Here is a 16319-nt window from a genome sequence, read left to right as displayed (position 1 = left end):
AGAAGAAAAAGCGTCGTGATCGCAGTGGATACAGTAGTGTTAACATAATCTTCGGAGGCCCGCAGCTCGTGGGAAACATGCGAGGTGCGCAGGAAAGGTATGCTCGCGAAGCATATCACGACCCGATCAGGGTAATGAACACATCGCAGCAACCACAAAAGGCGAAAGGAGGAGCCGATCACCTTCTGTGAAAAGAAGCAGCTCGCCTGCACCATCTTCACGACGACGCCCTGGTGATCACGCCCATAGGGTGCCATAACGTCTGCAGAAGTTGTGGGCAACGGAAACGCTGTGAACATCCTGTTCTAAACCGCTTTCGAAAGAATAAACCTGGACGAGGCCGACCTGAAGCCCGCCTCGATCCCTCTCTATGGCTTTACAGGAGACCACCTGATCCCAAAGGAACGATCCAGCTCCCAGTCACGCTCGGTGACTACGACGAGGTAACTAGGCTTACTGAATTCTTGGTTGTGGATTGCCCATTGGCCTTCAATGGAATCTTGGGGCGACCTCGTTGAGAAGCTTCAAGGCAGTCATTTCCATATAACCTCAAGATGAAGTTCCCCACCCGATAGGGATAGGAGAAGTGAGCGGATCGCAAAGCGCATCTCTCGATTCTACGTAAGAGCGGTGCAGATGGCACGTAAAGGAAAGGGCGTTTCGCGAAGTGCGCCCCGACAGGCTATGGCGATAAGCAGGATCGAGCAGCAGCTGGCCCAGCAGAGGATAATTTGGATCCTCGAATTCAGGAGATCCCTTCCAGCGGCCCAGTTGGGGACCTGTCCGAAGTGTCAGTCGACCCGAAAGAGCTAAGCTGGATACTAAGGGTTGGGAACAGCCTCAACCCTCAGCTCGCGTCCGAACTGATAAGCTTCTTAAGAATAAATGACGTGTTGCTGGTGCGGGATATGGTCGGGATCAGCCGGACATTATTTTCATGCATTAAACATAGACAGTGAGGCCAAAACGGTTCGCCAGAAAAGAAGATCAATGGATCTGGAGCGGTATACTGCATTAAAATCAGAAGTGGAAAACCTCCTCCGAAATGGTCATCCGAGAGGCACTCTACCCGACATGGGTTGCCAACCCGGCCCTGGTAAAAAAGCCAAACGGCAAGTGGAGACCTGCGTTGATTTCAGCGACCTCAACAAGGCTTGCCCGAAAGACAGCTTCCCTTTGCCGAAAATCGACCAACTGTGGATGCCACCTCGGGGGGATGAGCTACTAAGTTTCATGGACGCATACTCGGGATAGAATCAATCCTGATGTATAGGCCAGACAAGGAGCATACGTCTTCATTACAGACCAGGGGCTCTTTGTTACAAAGTTATGCCTTTCGGCCTCGAGAATGCTAGCGCGACCTACCAGAGGTGGTTAAACCGAATGTTCTCCGACCAGATCGGAAAAAACAATGGAGGTTTATGTGGATGATGCTGGTCAAATCCAGGTCGCCTCAGAACACATCGCACATCTGCTGAGATGTTAACATCCTTTGGGTGTACAGAATGAAGCTGAATCTTCTCAAGTGTTCATTCGGAGTATGTCAGGAAAGTTCCTGGGGTACATGGTTAATCAGCGAGTGGTTAGAAATAAATCCTGAGAGATTCAAGCTCTGCTCGATATGAAAAGCCCGCCATCAAAAAACAGGTCATGAGTCTAAATGGGCGAATAGCGGCACTTAGTCACTTCATATCGAGGCTAGCAGACGCTGCTTATCTTTTCAATGTCTGAAGGCCTAAGAAATTCGAATGGACTCCGAATGGAACAGGCGTTCCAGAGTATAAAAGAAACACTAGGGAAGCCACCTCCTCTCTAAGCCTTTTCGTAAGAAATCCTGCTCCTCTATCTGTCCGTCTCTCAGTTCGTGGTCAGTGCAGCTCTAGTACGGGAGGAGGAGGGCACAATGGTAGTATACGCGCGCAAGCGCTTGTCGGATGCCAAGATGGGTACCCGAAAAGGAACGATTAGTATGCTCTGTAATCGCATCCAGAAAGCTGTGACCTTACTTCACACCTATCGATCCATGTAATGACTAATTACCCCCTTAGACAGGTCCTTCAGAAAACAGAAGCCTGGGAAACTGCTCAAGTGGGCCATGGAATTAAGCCAGTTCGACCTGAAGTACAAGCCCAGATCGACATCAAAGGGCAAGCTGTTGCCGACTTCATCTCAAAATTTTCCTATCTCCCAAGCGAGCAACACCTAGCGAAGTCATGTAGGAAAGTATTCAGAACCTGTCGACCTGGAACCTCTACGTCGACTGGTCATCGATAAGAAAAAGAGCCGGTGCAGGTCTTCTCCTTGTAAGCCCCGAGGGGGCTCGAATTATGATTCTCCGGTTCAGGTTTAAAGCGACCAACAATGAGGCTGAGTACGAAGTCCTGCTCGCAGGTTGCGACTTGCCAAAGAAATGAGCGCAACCTTGATTGTGTCTATAGCGACTCCATGCTGATCGTCAACCAAATTTTAGGGGAATATCAAGCAAATGAAGAAAACATGGTTCGCTATCTGAAAGAAGCTAAGGCCGCCCTTGGGTCGTTCAAACACTTTGAAATCACTCAGATTCTCAGAGATAGCAATTCTATAGTGGAGCCCTAGCAAAGATAGCTCATCGTTGGATTCAGAAGCTCTAGATAACATTCCTGGTCGGCTCGTCGATGCTCCAACTATCAGCTCAACCGAACAGGCCGTAAATGTGGTCAACCAGAATCCTGGATGATCCCATTTTCTAGTACCTCAAGGATGGGACCTTACCAAACAATAAGGTCGAGGCAAGGGTCTTGCGAGCAAGATCTGCTCGTTACACATCATCGGGGACCAGTTTTACAAGAGGAGATTCATGCCTTCTCCTCCGATGTGTAACCAGTAAAGAAGCAGACTAAGTCATGAGAGAAATTCACGAAGGGATTGCAGTAATCACACAGTGCTCGATCTCTTGCGAACAAGTGTTTCGTCAGGGGTATTATTGGCTTCGGATCCAAGAAGATACGCACAATTTTGTCAAGAAATGTGACAAGTGTCAACGGTTCCCGAGCATCGCAAGCCCCTCTCACGAGCTGATAACGATGGTAGCCCCTAGCTATTTTCCATGTGGGGGATCGACCTTATTGGTCCATGCCCGTCGGAAAAAGGAGGAGTCAAGTATGTCTGGTCGTAGTAGATTATTTCACAAAAAGGGTGGAAGCTGAACCGCTAGCCGCAATCAAGACCAAAAGCTGAAAGACTTCGTTTTCAAGAAAATAGTGTTCCGCTACGGAATTCCTCACACCCTCCTTTCGGATAATGGAAAGCAATTCAACAACGAGGAGTTCAAGCACTTCTGCGACGAGCTAGGCATCATAAAAAATTTGCCTAAGTCGCTAGACCGCAAGCAAATGGCCAAGTGAAGCAGTCAACAAGACCAAAGCACACTCTAAGGCCAAACTTGGGGCAACCAAGGGAAATGGGCCGATGATCTCCCCGAAGTCTTGTGGGCATATAGGACAACTCCAAAAACCTCCACCAAGAGAGACCCTTTTCGCTAGCCTATGACTGGAAGCAATGATTCATGTGGAGGTGGAACTGGTTCACTTCGGAGAGAATTGTACGGTGAGGTTGAAAACGAAGCACTTATAAGGGCAAGTTAGATTTCGTTGAAGAGCACCGCAGCAAGGCTCGCTAAGAATAGCAGCCTACCAGCAATGTGCGAAGAGGTTCTTCGATTAAAGGTCAAGCGAAGAGACTTCCAGGTCGGAGACCTGTGCTAAAAGAAGTTCTCCTTGGAACCAGGGAGTAAGTGCAGGGGCACTAGGACTTAACTGGGAAGAACCATACCAGGGCGACAAGGTGATCAGACCAGGGACTTACCATCTCAAAAGGTTGAACGGTTCCAAAGTATCCTGAGCTTGGAATGTCGAGCATCAGCCATACTATCAGTAACCAAACTCATCCATTAAAAATTAGTTTTTTATTTGTTTGTTCCCTTTTTGTTGAAAGTATTATTCTGTTTGCTAGAAACAGTTCGCATTTATTCTGTTCACTTGTAACAATTCGCAGTAATATCGCTATGTAAAACAAACTGAATTGTAAAATGCACAATAATATATTAAGCGAACAGAATGGAAAGCAAAATGTATTTCATGTACAAAAGTGTTTAGACCCTATTAATTCCTATGGAGTCGGTCTCATCGCATACGTTTGGCCGATGGGGGGATCCTTGAAGCAAGACCCGAACTCTCCGCCTGATCGAGTCTGGCGGCCGTGCTAATTGATCATCTTCTCGCTAAGATTCGCAAGGTCTCTGCCACCCTTGGGAGGTCAGAAATATCCAGATCTGGATTCTTTGGTCGCAGGGTATAAATGGACTCGATCGCCTAGTCGGCGGCCTTATCCTTGATCTCCTCTGACTGGATCTGCATTCTTCAGTCAGGGAAGCAATTTTTCCCTTACTCTCCTGGAGTTCGACCTCGAGAGCTAGCTTCCTTTTCGGAGGCCTCCCTTTCTTGTTCTACTCGTGAGCCGTATGGAGGTCGTCTGGTGCTCTTGGCCTCTCTCCTACCTCCTTAGAGAGCCTAGCGGTTGTCCTCTGAAGCTCTTTTACTTCCCTCGCACATCGTTCAAGCTCTGCCTTTGGAAGTCAACTGTCCGAATCGGCCTCTTTTGGTTCAAGTACCTGTTGCGCCTCAAATGCTTGCGTTCTTTTCACTTCGACGGTCTCAGGCTGTGTTTGAGCTTTGCGACCTCCTCTCTCAGATCATTTGCCCCCTTCGGGCCCCCAGTCGAGCTCTCCATGGACACTTATCGCCAGCAAAGCATGCGAGCAAGAAGTGAGTTAGAATGAAGATGGCGGACAAACTTTAGAACAGTTCGTTTACCTTGGTTAGATGCGTGGAACGACGTGGTCATCAGGTCATCGCCCGTATCGGCGAACTCATCATATGACTCGATAGCCCACACTCAAGCAGAGAATAGACTATCGGCTGCAGGTATTCGGGCAGACTCCCAACGAGTCCAGCATGGTGTGCCCTTCGCCTTGTCGGCAGCAATTGTCTCGTCTGTGGGTTCTTGCCCGACCTCTTTCTTAAGTCCTGCTGCGACCTTAAGGGTTCTTCCTCAGATTGTTCTCTGACTCATCGACTTGAATCTGCTTCCTCTTCTTCGACCGCGGGCTGGAGCCTTCCACCTCGGGCGAGCAGGTGAAGGCCGAGCGACCGGTTCTGTCTTGGTCATTTCATGCTCAGGCAGGGACTGGGAAGGACGGCTGTTCGCATCAATTGTGTCATTGTGGGGCGGCAGTTCGGCCGCCTTTATTCCTCGTGAGGGAAGACGAATGGTGCTCGCTGGGGTTGCTCAGATTTCGGAGGCATGGTCGCTGCATGCAAGTACATTAATAACTAAACAAAATTATCTACACCAGAAGGGAATCATGTTTAACTACCTTCTGGGGACTCCAAAGACGCGTTGTTACTAAAAAAACGGTACTTCCGCAAGTTTGCGGTCGTCACGAGCTTCTTGCATCCCACCGGCTTCCTCAGGAAGGACTCCAAAAGACACGAGCCTGTCTGGGTCAGTGAGCAGGTCTTGTGGTCATCTTGTTAACTGCAAAAGAATGCAGGTCGTTATAATAAAGGAAATGAACAGCCAATGAACCTAGCGAAAAGAAACCTACTTCGTTTCTAAAAGCGCAGTAGCCACGTAGCAGAAAAAGAAGAACTTCGTCTTGTAGGCCCCCATTGCTGGGATAGCTATGTATCCTTCGGCGATGGTAGGTCGTCGGGACAAGTAATAGGAGTCATTGTCCTTACTCTTTTTTAGAAACTAGGCGCGCTGAGCTCTACCGCCATTAGCTCGCCAAGCCACTCTCGTTTGGCGATGACATATGCGTTTGGCGTCAACTGCATTGGTGCGATCCTGAAGTAATCCAGGACCGACCTAATGAAAGGGTGGAAAGGAATCATCCCTCCACCCTTGAAGATCTCTTCGGAGATCGCAGCTAGGCCATCGGAAGGATGCCGCGACGACGGTGGGGCATCGAGGAACACCTCTGCATGGATGTTGAACTGTCTTTTTATCCTCTCGAACTCTTCTCGGGTGAGAACCGAGAAGACATCAAGAGATGCGTCCACGAGAACGTCTGCGAAGACGAACCGGCTCTTTCTGGGTCTGGACGTTGAAGGTTCCATTCCATAGTCTGCAACACGACAGACAAAAGGTCATTTTAGCCATCGCACGCTGCCCGCCACGGTGGCATGGAACAAATTCCCTAAATCCTAACAGTAACTCGAGCCGCATCCACGGCTCGAGCCTAACGCCAGCGTCGCGTCTCTGATGAAACACCAGGAGACCCAACGCCATTGCACCCCAAATAAAGAAAGAAAAAGACCTTACCTTCTGGGGTGCGTGGAGAGGACGGTTCTTTTTTTGGATATCGGAGAGAAGCCAATCGAAAAAGAAGAGCTTCGGTTTGCAAAGGTTTTTCGCTCGAGGCAGAAGGGATTCTGGTGGATCATCTGAAAAATTTGGGCTTTTATATGAACTATGAATTACGGGTACCATCCTAGATCGAAACGACAACCTTCTCTTCTCGTATTAAATGCGCCCCACGTCACATCAATGTTGTGATGAGGGTTGTCGTTTGAGTGTGGTGCAATTAATGCTCTGTCAAAACAACGTGGTTAGCACACAACGCATTTAAATGCGCCTGCCAGACGCTTTAACACTGAGAGCGCATACCGCGCAAAAAAGGCTCATTGAATCCAAGGCACGGTAAGAAACAGGCGCCTGTCAGGTCGTTGGGCAAAGTATGTGCGAGATCGTGTTCGCAAAAGGCTGTCCGAGCTTCTTCCATTCAGGTCGAAATTTCAGAACATCCAACCGCGGCAGTGCTTAGTTCCAGGTTCGATTCTCAAACCTTAAAAACTAGGGGACTTCTGTTATGCCTGGGAAATCAAGGGCTGACGTGGGAAATCACGTGATAAGTGTGACCTGCCTTGTCAGAACAGTAAGCGCACGTTAACCTACAAGACGCGTGGAGCTCCCGTGTCACTCCTGCCAAATGCGTGTAAAATCAGTTGGAAGGAGGATAATGTGACATAAGCCGATTTAGTTCTGACATTCACCACAAACATGGATTTAATGATGATTACTTGCATTCATCTCGCTATAAAAAGAGAAGACCCCTTCATTAAGGGGATTCAGCCATTTTTGCACTCGAACTAACTCTCTCTCTCTGTAAACTTTGTATTTATTTTTCCCTAATCATTATAAGGTAGTCTGCTGTTGCGAACTGACCCACAATACAATACAAGTCAGTGGATGTAGGACTTGCTACCTTAGCATCTGAAACACTTAAAAAGCTCTCATTGCATTTATTCTACATTCTATCCATAATCACATGTGTCTCTTGACCAATCAACGTTATGCACATGTCGATTAGTTGGTGTTAAATTCCCGCATCAACGAAATAAATTGGATGAATTCGTTGACTTACTGTTAGTCTTTAAGAAAGAACCAAGAAGAGCTTTAATGATGCAAGAAAGAATGAATAGACATGGCAGCTACTTTGCTCTTATTCCCTTTGCCTAAACAATGGAGTGTTTCACACTCATAATTAGGCATAAGCACATGCAAATCCTCTCACATTTCTTCCCTTTAAATGATGAGCAATGCCCCTATCCATACAAATAATTAACTGTTTTTAACAAATGATATATACATGGTCGGCTTAGAGAGATTGATTGCAATTCCTCCATACTAAATCTTTTGTTTAAATAACTCGTCAACAAGCATAAATAAATATATGGGGATCCTAATATTATAAAAATCAACATATAAAACACTAACCAATGGTCTTTTCATTTGTTAGTAAGTCATATCCAAGGGGAAGCATTTCATAGTAAAGTATTTTTTTGTGCTTTGAAATCTAAGTTGTCGAGTCGATAGAATTGACTACGTATACGATAATAGAAATAAGAAATGGAGAGATGAACTTTGTAAACAATACCAATATCACAATTCATATTTATTTAAGTTTGTAAAATGATAAAAAATTGTACCAATCAAGTTTATAACTTATATGAAGTTAAAGAATAGATTAAAACTAAAGCGTATTCGAATTTTAGTAATACTTTGATCCTTAACTCTTAGGTGAACGCTTGTATATGATCAGTATACTTTCAATTTTATAAATTAAAGAAAGAAGAAGATATACTTGATTATAGTGGAAAAATGCAAATTATTCTTCATACTTAAAACATTTAAGTCTTATAGAAAAAAAGAAAAAAAGACTTTTTAGATTTCCTAAAAGTCCTAATTTATTTATTTGGGAAACATGGGTGACCAATGGAGTGATATCCAGGGGATTCACCTAGGCAATCAGACGTTCAAGCTGTTAGATCCTTTGTTTATTATGGCTAGAGCACAGGGTACTGATCAAAATTATATTTTGTTTTTTCATATAAATGCATCATGTATTCAATAAGAAAAATTTATATGAATAAATGTTCATGTAATAGCCAAAATTATTAGGTTAAATAGACTTCAATTTATTAAATAAATGGCCAAGTCAAATATTACAACAAATATGATTACATTTAATTAAAATCGTGATTTATGTTATGTGTATCTGATAATTATATCTTTACATAAAAGTTTAAAGATTGATTGAATATGATACAAATGTTTAAGTGAGTGATAATTTTGGGAGACATGTTACTATGAAAATGTAATTAAGTAATTAAGAAAGTTATTTGAAAACTATAAATGGAAATATTAACCAGTAATATGACCTAAAATTAAATAAATAATAAAAATTAAAAGGGAAAAAATAATTATGTAGGAGGAGGAACCTTAATTTGAACAATTGAAAGAAGAATGAAAATATCAAAATTATGAAAGTTTGAGCCAAAAGTGTCGGTGGATAAAATAATTTTATAATTATTTTATTTATTCTATAATTCCTTTACCAAATAAAGTCCACAAGTTTGTCCGCTACACGTGACCAATCACTGTCGGTGGATGAACGTGTTTTGTTTTTATAATAATTTTATTAAATAAGCATTAAATAAAACCAATTTTATAAAACTTATCATAATCCGTTGGTAAAAACTAATCCCACGTAACATTAAGTTATGAGCTTGAATATGAGAGTTAATGAAACAAAAAATAAAAAATTATTATACAGACTCCTACTTCAAACGATAATTGTACTTTATTTATAAATTTGATTATAACTAAGATTAACAGAGACGAAAAATCTTTAAACCACGAATGTGTCTATTATTATTGATAAGTGGAGGTTGGTGGACTCTATTCGAACCGTATGTCACGGTTCTCTACGCTGTCGTTTGACGCTTAGCTGTCTCCATTTCGTTCTGGGTTAAGAGGTATTGGCAGTCCTCTTTCATCAATAAATCAATTCTTGTGAATTCATAGAAAAAACTCTGAGAAAAAAATTTCATTTTTCAGTAATAGAGGTGGAATAATGCTATACTTACAATTTTATAAACATCATCACGTGATATATGTTATAATACATAAATTTTATTATAATATTAAAAAAATTAAAAAAATTAAAATTTATGTATTATGAAATATATTATACTTTGTGTAATGAAAAAAAAAAAAAGAGATAGTTTAACGTTACTCTTAAAGGTCAGACCTGTATCGATTCTTGTGAAATTGCATTGAAAAAACTCGAGAATAAGACTTCATGTTTGCATTGATTTGTATGAACCTGCACAAAAAGTGCAAGAATTAAAGGTGAGGCTTAAATCGATTCTTGTGAAATTGCATAGAAAAAAACTTGATAAAAAGACTTCATTTTTGCATTGATTTGTATGAATCTGCCACAACGTACAATAATTAAAGGTGAGGCCTGAATCGATTCTGTGATGAATTGCATAAAAAACTTGAGAAAAAGACTTCGGCTGCGGTTTGGTTAAAAATTGGGGGTTTTGGGAAAAGTTTTTTGAAAAAAATTAAAAAAAGTTGAATTGGGCGGGGTATTACGAGGAAAATTTATAAAATTAATAAATCTTTTTAGTTTTTGTTTTTTACAAAATACCCCTATAATAAAACATTAAAAGTTAACAAAAATACCCCTAACTACCCTCAAACACCCCCAGCGGCGACCACCACTGGAGGTGGCCGGAGTCGCCGTATAGCGCATGACCGTTGGATCTGCCGGTCATGCGTCGCTATGGCCTTTTCGGCAGATCCACGATGGATCTGGCCGGAAAATGCCAGATCGGCGCACTGCCGGCAGATTCAGCGGTAGTGGCCATTCTACCGATTCGGCCATTTTCCGGTGGTGGTGGCCGGAATCTGGTAAATTTGGATATGGGGTGTTTTTGTAATTTTAAAAAAAATATTTAGGGTATTTAATTAAAATATCAAATTAAGGGGTTTAAAAAAAGTTGAATAATTTTGGGGAGGTATTCCCAAAAATCTGAAATTTTGGGTAATTACTGTTTAACTTTTTTGGGAATACTAAAAGTAGTATTCCCAAATGTGAAACAAACGCAGCCTTCATTTTTGCATTGATTTGTATGAATCTGCCACAACGTACAATAATTAAACGTACAATAATCTGTATGAACGCGTTTTGTTGGAAACTCGAAACACGTTATCCAATTGAACCAGCAACCATCAATCCAATTGTCTTAATCTGCAACTTGTAAAATTTTGCTAGGAAGGACACCCAGGTTTCAACTTCTTTATGAATTTGATATTGAATTGTAATGATCTTGGGATTGTTATTTATTTTTATTGAATTTTTAAATTTTAGATTTTGTTGAGCATGATGGACCGACAGGGTCGAGCCGGTTCAACCACTCAACCGGGGACCTGATCGTTGATCGGGTCAAAATATGGTTCTAACCATCACCTAGTTGGACAAATAATCCTGAGGAACTGGGTTGGGGCAATTATTTTTATTATTGTTTTGCCATCTTCAAAATATAAGATTAAAAATAAAGAAAAATAGACAAAGACTGTTGACTTTAGCTTTGGAAAAATTATTGTAGACGGAGCAGAGAATGATCAATATAATCAGTCTTGTCAAGAATTGATATGTTGGGGATATTGATACCGTCAAAGTATGCTAAGAGAAGAGATAACAAAAAAATTTATGTATATTTTATATTGGTAAAACTGTACAATGCTAATTTATACACTTTTTGTAATTGTAAAAATAGAAAACAATAAAAACAATTAAATGTAATAATTCAATCAATCACATAAATTATGGATTGATGAAATTTGTGCATTTCATATTTCGTCACTACCCCTCAAGCTTGGGTTTATAGGAATTTGTCATGTTTGTCCCGCTACTAATTATGTTTTATTAATATGGTTATCTCATGTTTTGACTATAAAAGACATGAAAGCCAAATACCTCCCGTTTCGAGTTTTATAAAATGAATGTGATATGTTTTAAGATTTTCAAAATGTATATATATATGTGTTATGTTTTTCATGATGAAACCAAGAGAATGTTTTATGAAAAGTGTATTTAGTAAAAGGTTTTACAAGTTTTCAAATATTATACAGCACGTCTCGATCGCCCGAGTCTCTCGGTGCGCCAGAGCCTGTGGGATAGGAAGGATTGGGGCGGGATAGGAAGGGTCGGGGAGGGTTGTGTCAATTTGATTATGAATGTGATTGTAAGCATGGGTAGTCTTGTCTATAATGAAGTAATTATGGAGTTCCTGCTTCCCATCTAAATATACATTTTCCTATTGGCAATTTGAGTGTCATACAGGTAGCAAGATTTGTAATTTAGCCTCATTTTCGATTAATGAATTAGATGAAAATGATAAAATGTAAAAAGAGTTATCTCCTTGAAATTCTAATGCCAAAATGATTTGTTAAGACCTGTGTGAGAAAGAAACTTAAGAACGTAAATATGAGCCTAAGAATGCAACAGAAGATGTCACAGGTTCTGAAAAATGATAACCTGAACACGGCAGAGGGCTAAGAGTCATCCTTTGGGGAATTTTTTTCTTGTTCAAGACTACTCTGCACGACCTAAATCTACTCGTTCCCAATCTTAACAGCAAAATGCCGCAATATAGACCACATATTATACGTTACATTCTAAAATACTGAAGACAAAACAGATTATAGTATTCTAATGCATATAATCTGGCCTCTACAGGTATAAATCTTTTAAAGATTCATATTTCTTTCTAGTCCTTTGACCGTATATCTCTACTGGATTCATTGAGTGGAAAGCTATTTTATTTTATAAAATTCAGTGTGCTTAAGTAAAATCATTACCAATTAAGTCTTGTGTAGAAATTATAATTAGTTCCTGCAGTTTAATTAGTCAATATTGTGCTTAAAGATTGGTAAACTCTTCTAGGTCTTTGTTCATATATCTCTATATTGGAATCCAGTAGGTAGAAGCTATTTTATCAGAAAATCTATTGTGCTTGTGGAAAATCATCGCAAATTAAGTCTTGTGAAAAATTATATTTTATTCCTTTCCCATCATAAGCACGGCAAATCATTTGAGATGTCTTGATTATTTTAAATGGCCGCGAAAGACCTGACTAACATTGTGTGGTGGCTATAACTAAAAATATAATGAGGAAATTTCATTTTTGTATTGATTGTATGAATCTGCCGCCACAACGGACAATAATAAAGGCGAGGCCTGAATCGATTCTTGTGAAATTGCATAAAAAAACTTGAGCCATCGGCCATCACGTTTGTTGAACCAGCAACCATCAGTTCAATTGTCTTAATCTGCAACTTGTAAAATTTTGCTACGAAGGACCTCAGGTTTCAACTCTTATGAATTTTGATATTGAATTTGTAATCAGCTGCAAACTTTGATCTTGGGATTGTTATTTAATTTTGCTATTGAATTTTTAAATTATTAAGATTTATACCTGATCGTTTGACCGGGTCAAAATATTGGTTCTAGCATCACCTAGTTGGACAAATTATCCTTGAGGAACTGGGTTGGGGCAATTAGTTTTATTATTGTTTTGCCATAAGATTAAAAAATAAAGAAAAATAAGACAAAGACTGTGTGTCTTATAGCTTTGGAAAAATCTTGTATACCGAGATAAAGAATGATCAAATATTATCAGTCTAACTTGAACTTCCCAGCTTGAAAGGATTGTTATTGGTGAGTGGGGAAGTCGAAGAGTTGCGGTAAACGACGACTCTCAAGTCTTCTTTCTTCCCAAGTTTCCTATTCTGTTGTATTATAAGTTATTGTCCTATATTATGCAATAAAAGGAGGTACCGGTATATGTTAGAAAAAATATTAAAAATGATCAGAAAAATGTGGGTGATTTGGGTGATGATGCTGTTATGGTGGCCAACAACAAGCTCTATGTAAAAAGGTTGCCAAGAAAAGTGGGGATGTGAGCGTTCCTTTTCCCTTCGGAATCGACAACCTATACTGCGCCAAAAACGAAAGTTTCTTGCTAAAATGCAACCGTAGTAAAACCCGGCCACACTGATGTTTGGAGAAAACATTGCAACTCTCAATATTTCAATTGAAGAGGGCATCGTTGTTGCAAGCATTGACTCAGCTATGCGCTGCTACAATGAATCCGGGTTAATGCAGGAGACCATTTTGATCAAAGTATCGATCTGGGAGGTGGCCTATTTAGGTTTCAGACACCGAAACAAGCTCACAGCTTTCGGCTGTGATACTCTGGCCGGAATGGGTGATGGAAGGGAGCTTTGTGAGTTCTGTGGTCTCTTTGCTCAGACAATCGGTCTGTTTCTATGAATATAACTGGAGATTCTGTTCAGGCATTGGTTGTTGCCAGACTCCACTTCCTAAAAGTCTCAACTCATTAAATATAACTCTCGATACCATAGAAAATCACAAACAATGTGGAAATTCATAATGTGATTACGCATTTTTAGCGGACGAGAGTTTTGATATTCAGAGTTTCGACAATCTCTTGAACGACGTCAGATAATGAAATCAAATATTACCATTGAAGGGTAGCTAAAGAAGAGAGCTTGTGAAGCTGGTAAAAATGGTCCGATTATGCCTGTGGTCGTGATGCTCGGTGTGTTATTCCAAAAATGGCCAAGGATATCGTGCTTATGCAATGAAGGATTAGGGGAAACCCTTATCTCCCGGAGGCTGTGAAGGTACGTAAAAATTATGTTAAAATTTTATTATAAACAATTATACTTTCGATCATAATTTGTTTACTGTAGTCTTATGTAAAATTAATAGACTTTAACGAGTGCGAAGAAGAACAGAAATTACCCATGTGAAGGTACTTGCAAGAACACACTGGGGAATTACACATGCAGCTGTCGCTTGGCATGCGGAGGAGATGGTAAAGTGGTTGTCAAGGATATGTATACTTACAATGTGCTGGTAAAAATCTTTTACAAAGTTTCGTGCAGTAATCAATTAGTTTATTTGTACGAGGAATTATATATGAAATTATAATCCTCGAATTTGATATCTTCGTTAAAAACTATTTTGTTTGTAATGCACACAAACGAAAATAAGATCTATTTATGGTCTATATACAAAAATATATGCAACCAGTTAGCAGTTTTCATTCCCGTGTTCTGAACCCCGGAGGGCGTGCGACTGCAATCGCACAGCTGACATCCTGTGACTGCAATCACGCGATGGGGGGCAGGTGACGGTGGGTGCCGGTTAGATGAGGGTGGGGGGGTGAGTGGGAGGGGGCTGGGTGGGTAAAAATGTCGCTAGAAGTAGCTGATGGTCAAGTAAGATTTTTAAACAATGGACAGGATAATTCGACTCGAAAAAGGCCCGGGGTCCAGGTCCGATCGGTTAAAAGGCCAGGCGGGCCGGGTTTCAGAACACTGTTTCATTCATTATTTATGGTCCTCCAATTACTACAAATTGATTTAATATTGCATGCAGTTACCGGAGCAGCTATTTTCGTTGTGATATTGGAGTTTGGCTTTATTGCATTCCAAAAGAAAAAGGCGAGGATTTTTTGAAAATGGGGTATGATATTGAAGAACCAACGTTTGAGGATCTTTAGTGAAGCGGAGCTAGCAAAAGCTACTAAAATTATGGTAATAGCCGTTTCTTGGAGAAGGGTGCTATGGTTTTGTTACAAAGGAATTTTACCTGAAAAGACAAAGTTGCAGTCAGAAGCTAAAGGGTGGGACAAGACTCAGATAAATCAAGAATTTCAAAGGGAAATTGGGATTGTTTCACAGATTAACCATAAGATATAGTCAGTCTTGGGTTTGTGTTGGAGACTAAGTGCCTATACTGGTATACGAGTTCATCTCTAATGGAACTCTGTCTCATTATCCACGACAAACGGTCACGACTTTAAGGACATGGAAGAGCCGTCTCAAGATTGCTGCAGAAATTGCGCTCGCACTTGACTACTTCCATTCTTTAGCAAACCCACCAATAATTCATGGAGATGTCAAGTTAGCTAATATACTCTTGGACGAAAACGGCACAGCGAAAGTATCTGACTTCGGGACTTCAGTGTAATATCGCCTGGGCAAACTATGGTTCAAAAGTGCAGGGCACTTTGGTTACTTAGATCCTGAATATCTAATGAATGGTATCTTAACAGAAAAAAGTGATGTTATAGTTTTGGAGCTGTCCTTGTAGAACTTCTAATGGGGATGAAGCCTGGCAGTTGTGTGTCATATGGGAAGAACATTAGTGTGATTCAACACTTTCTGTCATCGTTAGAAAACAATAGTCTCATTCAGGTTTTAGGGTTGAAGTAATGATGATGTGCTGAAAGGAAGAGATAGAGAAGTTGCTGAGCTTGCAAAGAGATGCTTGAGTAGTAGCGTCAAAGGCCTAGTATGCAAGAAGTTGCTGAGGAGTTGAAAGCGTGAAAAGGCTAATTACAATTTTTCGGCGCAGCAGAATAGTGAAGAGACTGAAAATTGTTAGGGAATCGTACTTTTCAAATCTTGAGATTACTCAACAAGACACTCATAGCGTGAACCTATCCGAAATTGAGAATTTAGTTATAGTATTTGACATTTAACTAATTTCATGTGTAATAATAATTGTATTATATGCTTTTTTTTTTTTTATTGATCGTGGTGTTTGGGCTCGTTTGCGGTGTCTATTGAACGCCTACAAGCTAATAGGTCAGGTATATGCAAGAGTGTCATTTGTGTGACTCAATATAAGTCTTTGTACATACAGCTTTGATCGCACAAATCAAGTGGTTATATATTATAAGTTTTCAAAGGTGTTTAAATAAGGCGGGTCCATACTCAAACTTTACTGTATAATGCTATTCGGCTTAACGTTACTGTAATCGCGATGAAGCACTTACATAGAAATTGAAATTATTTGTGAGATTTAATTTCCGTAACTTGATTAT

General features: G+C 40.6%; 1 pseudogene; it reads left to right on the top strand.

The window, feature by feature from the left end:
* Window positions 1-14955: 14955 nt before the first annotated feature.
* Window positions 14956-15819, top strand: LOC116123200 (annotated as a pseudogene).
* The last annotated feature ends 500 nt before the right edge of the window (window positions 15820-16319 follow it).

The sequence above is a fragment of the Pistacia vera genome, unplaced genomic scaffold (genome assembly GCF_008641045.1).
Source record: "Pistacia vera cultivar Batoury unplaced genomic scaffold, PisVer_v2 Contig140, whole genome shotgun sequence".
Classification (NCBI taxonomy): Eukaryota; Viridiplantae; Streptophyta; class Magnoliopsida; order Sapindales; family Anacardiaceae; genus Pistacia; species Pistacia vera.
This window is presented reverse-complemented; position numbering and strand designations above follow the sequence as displayed.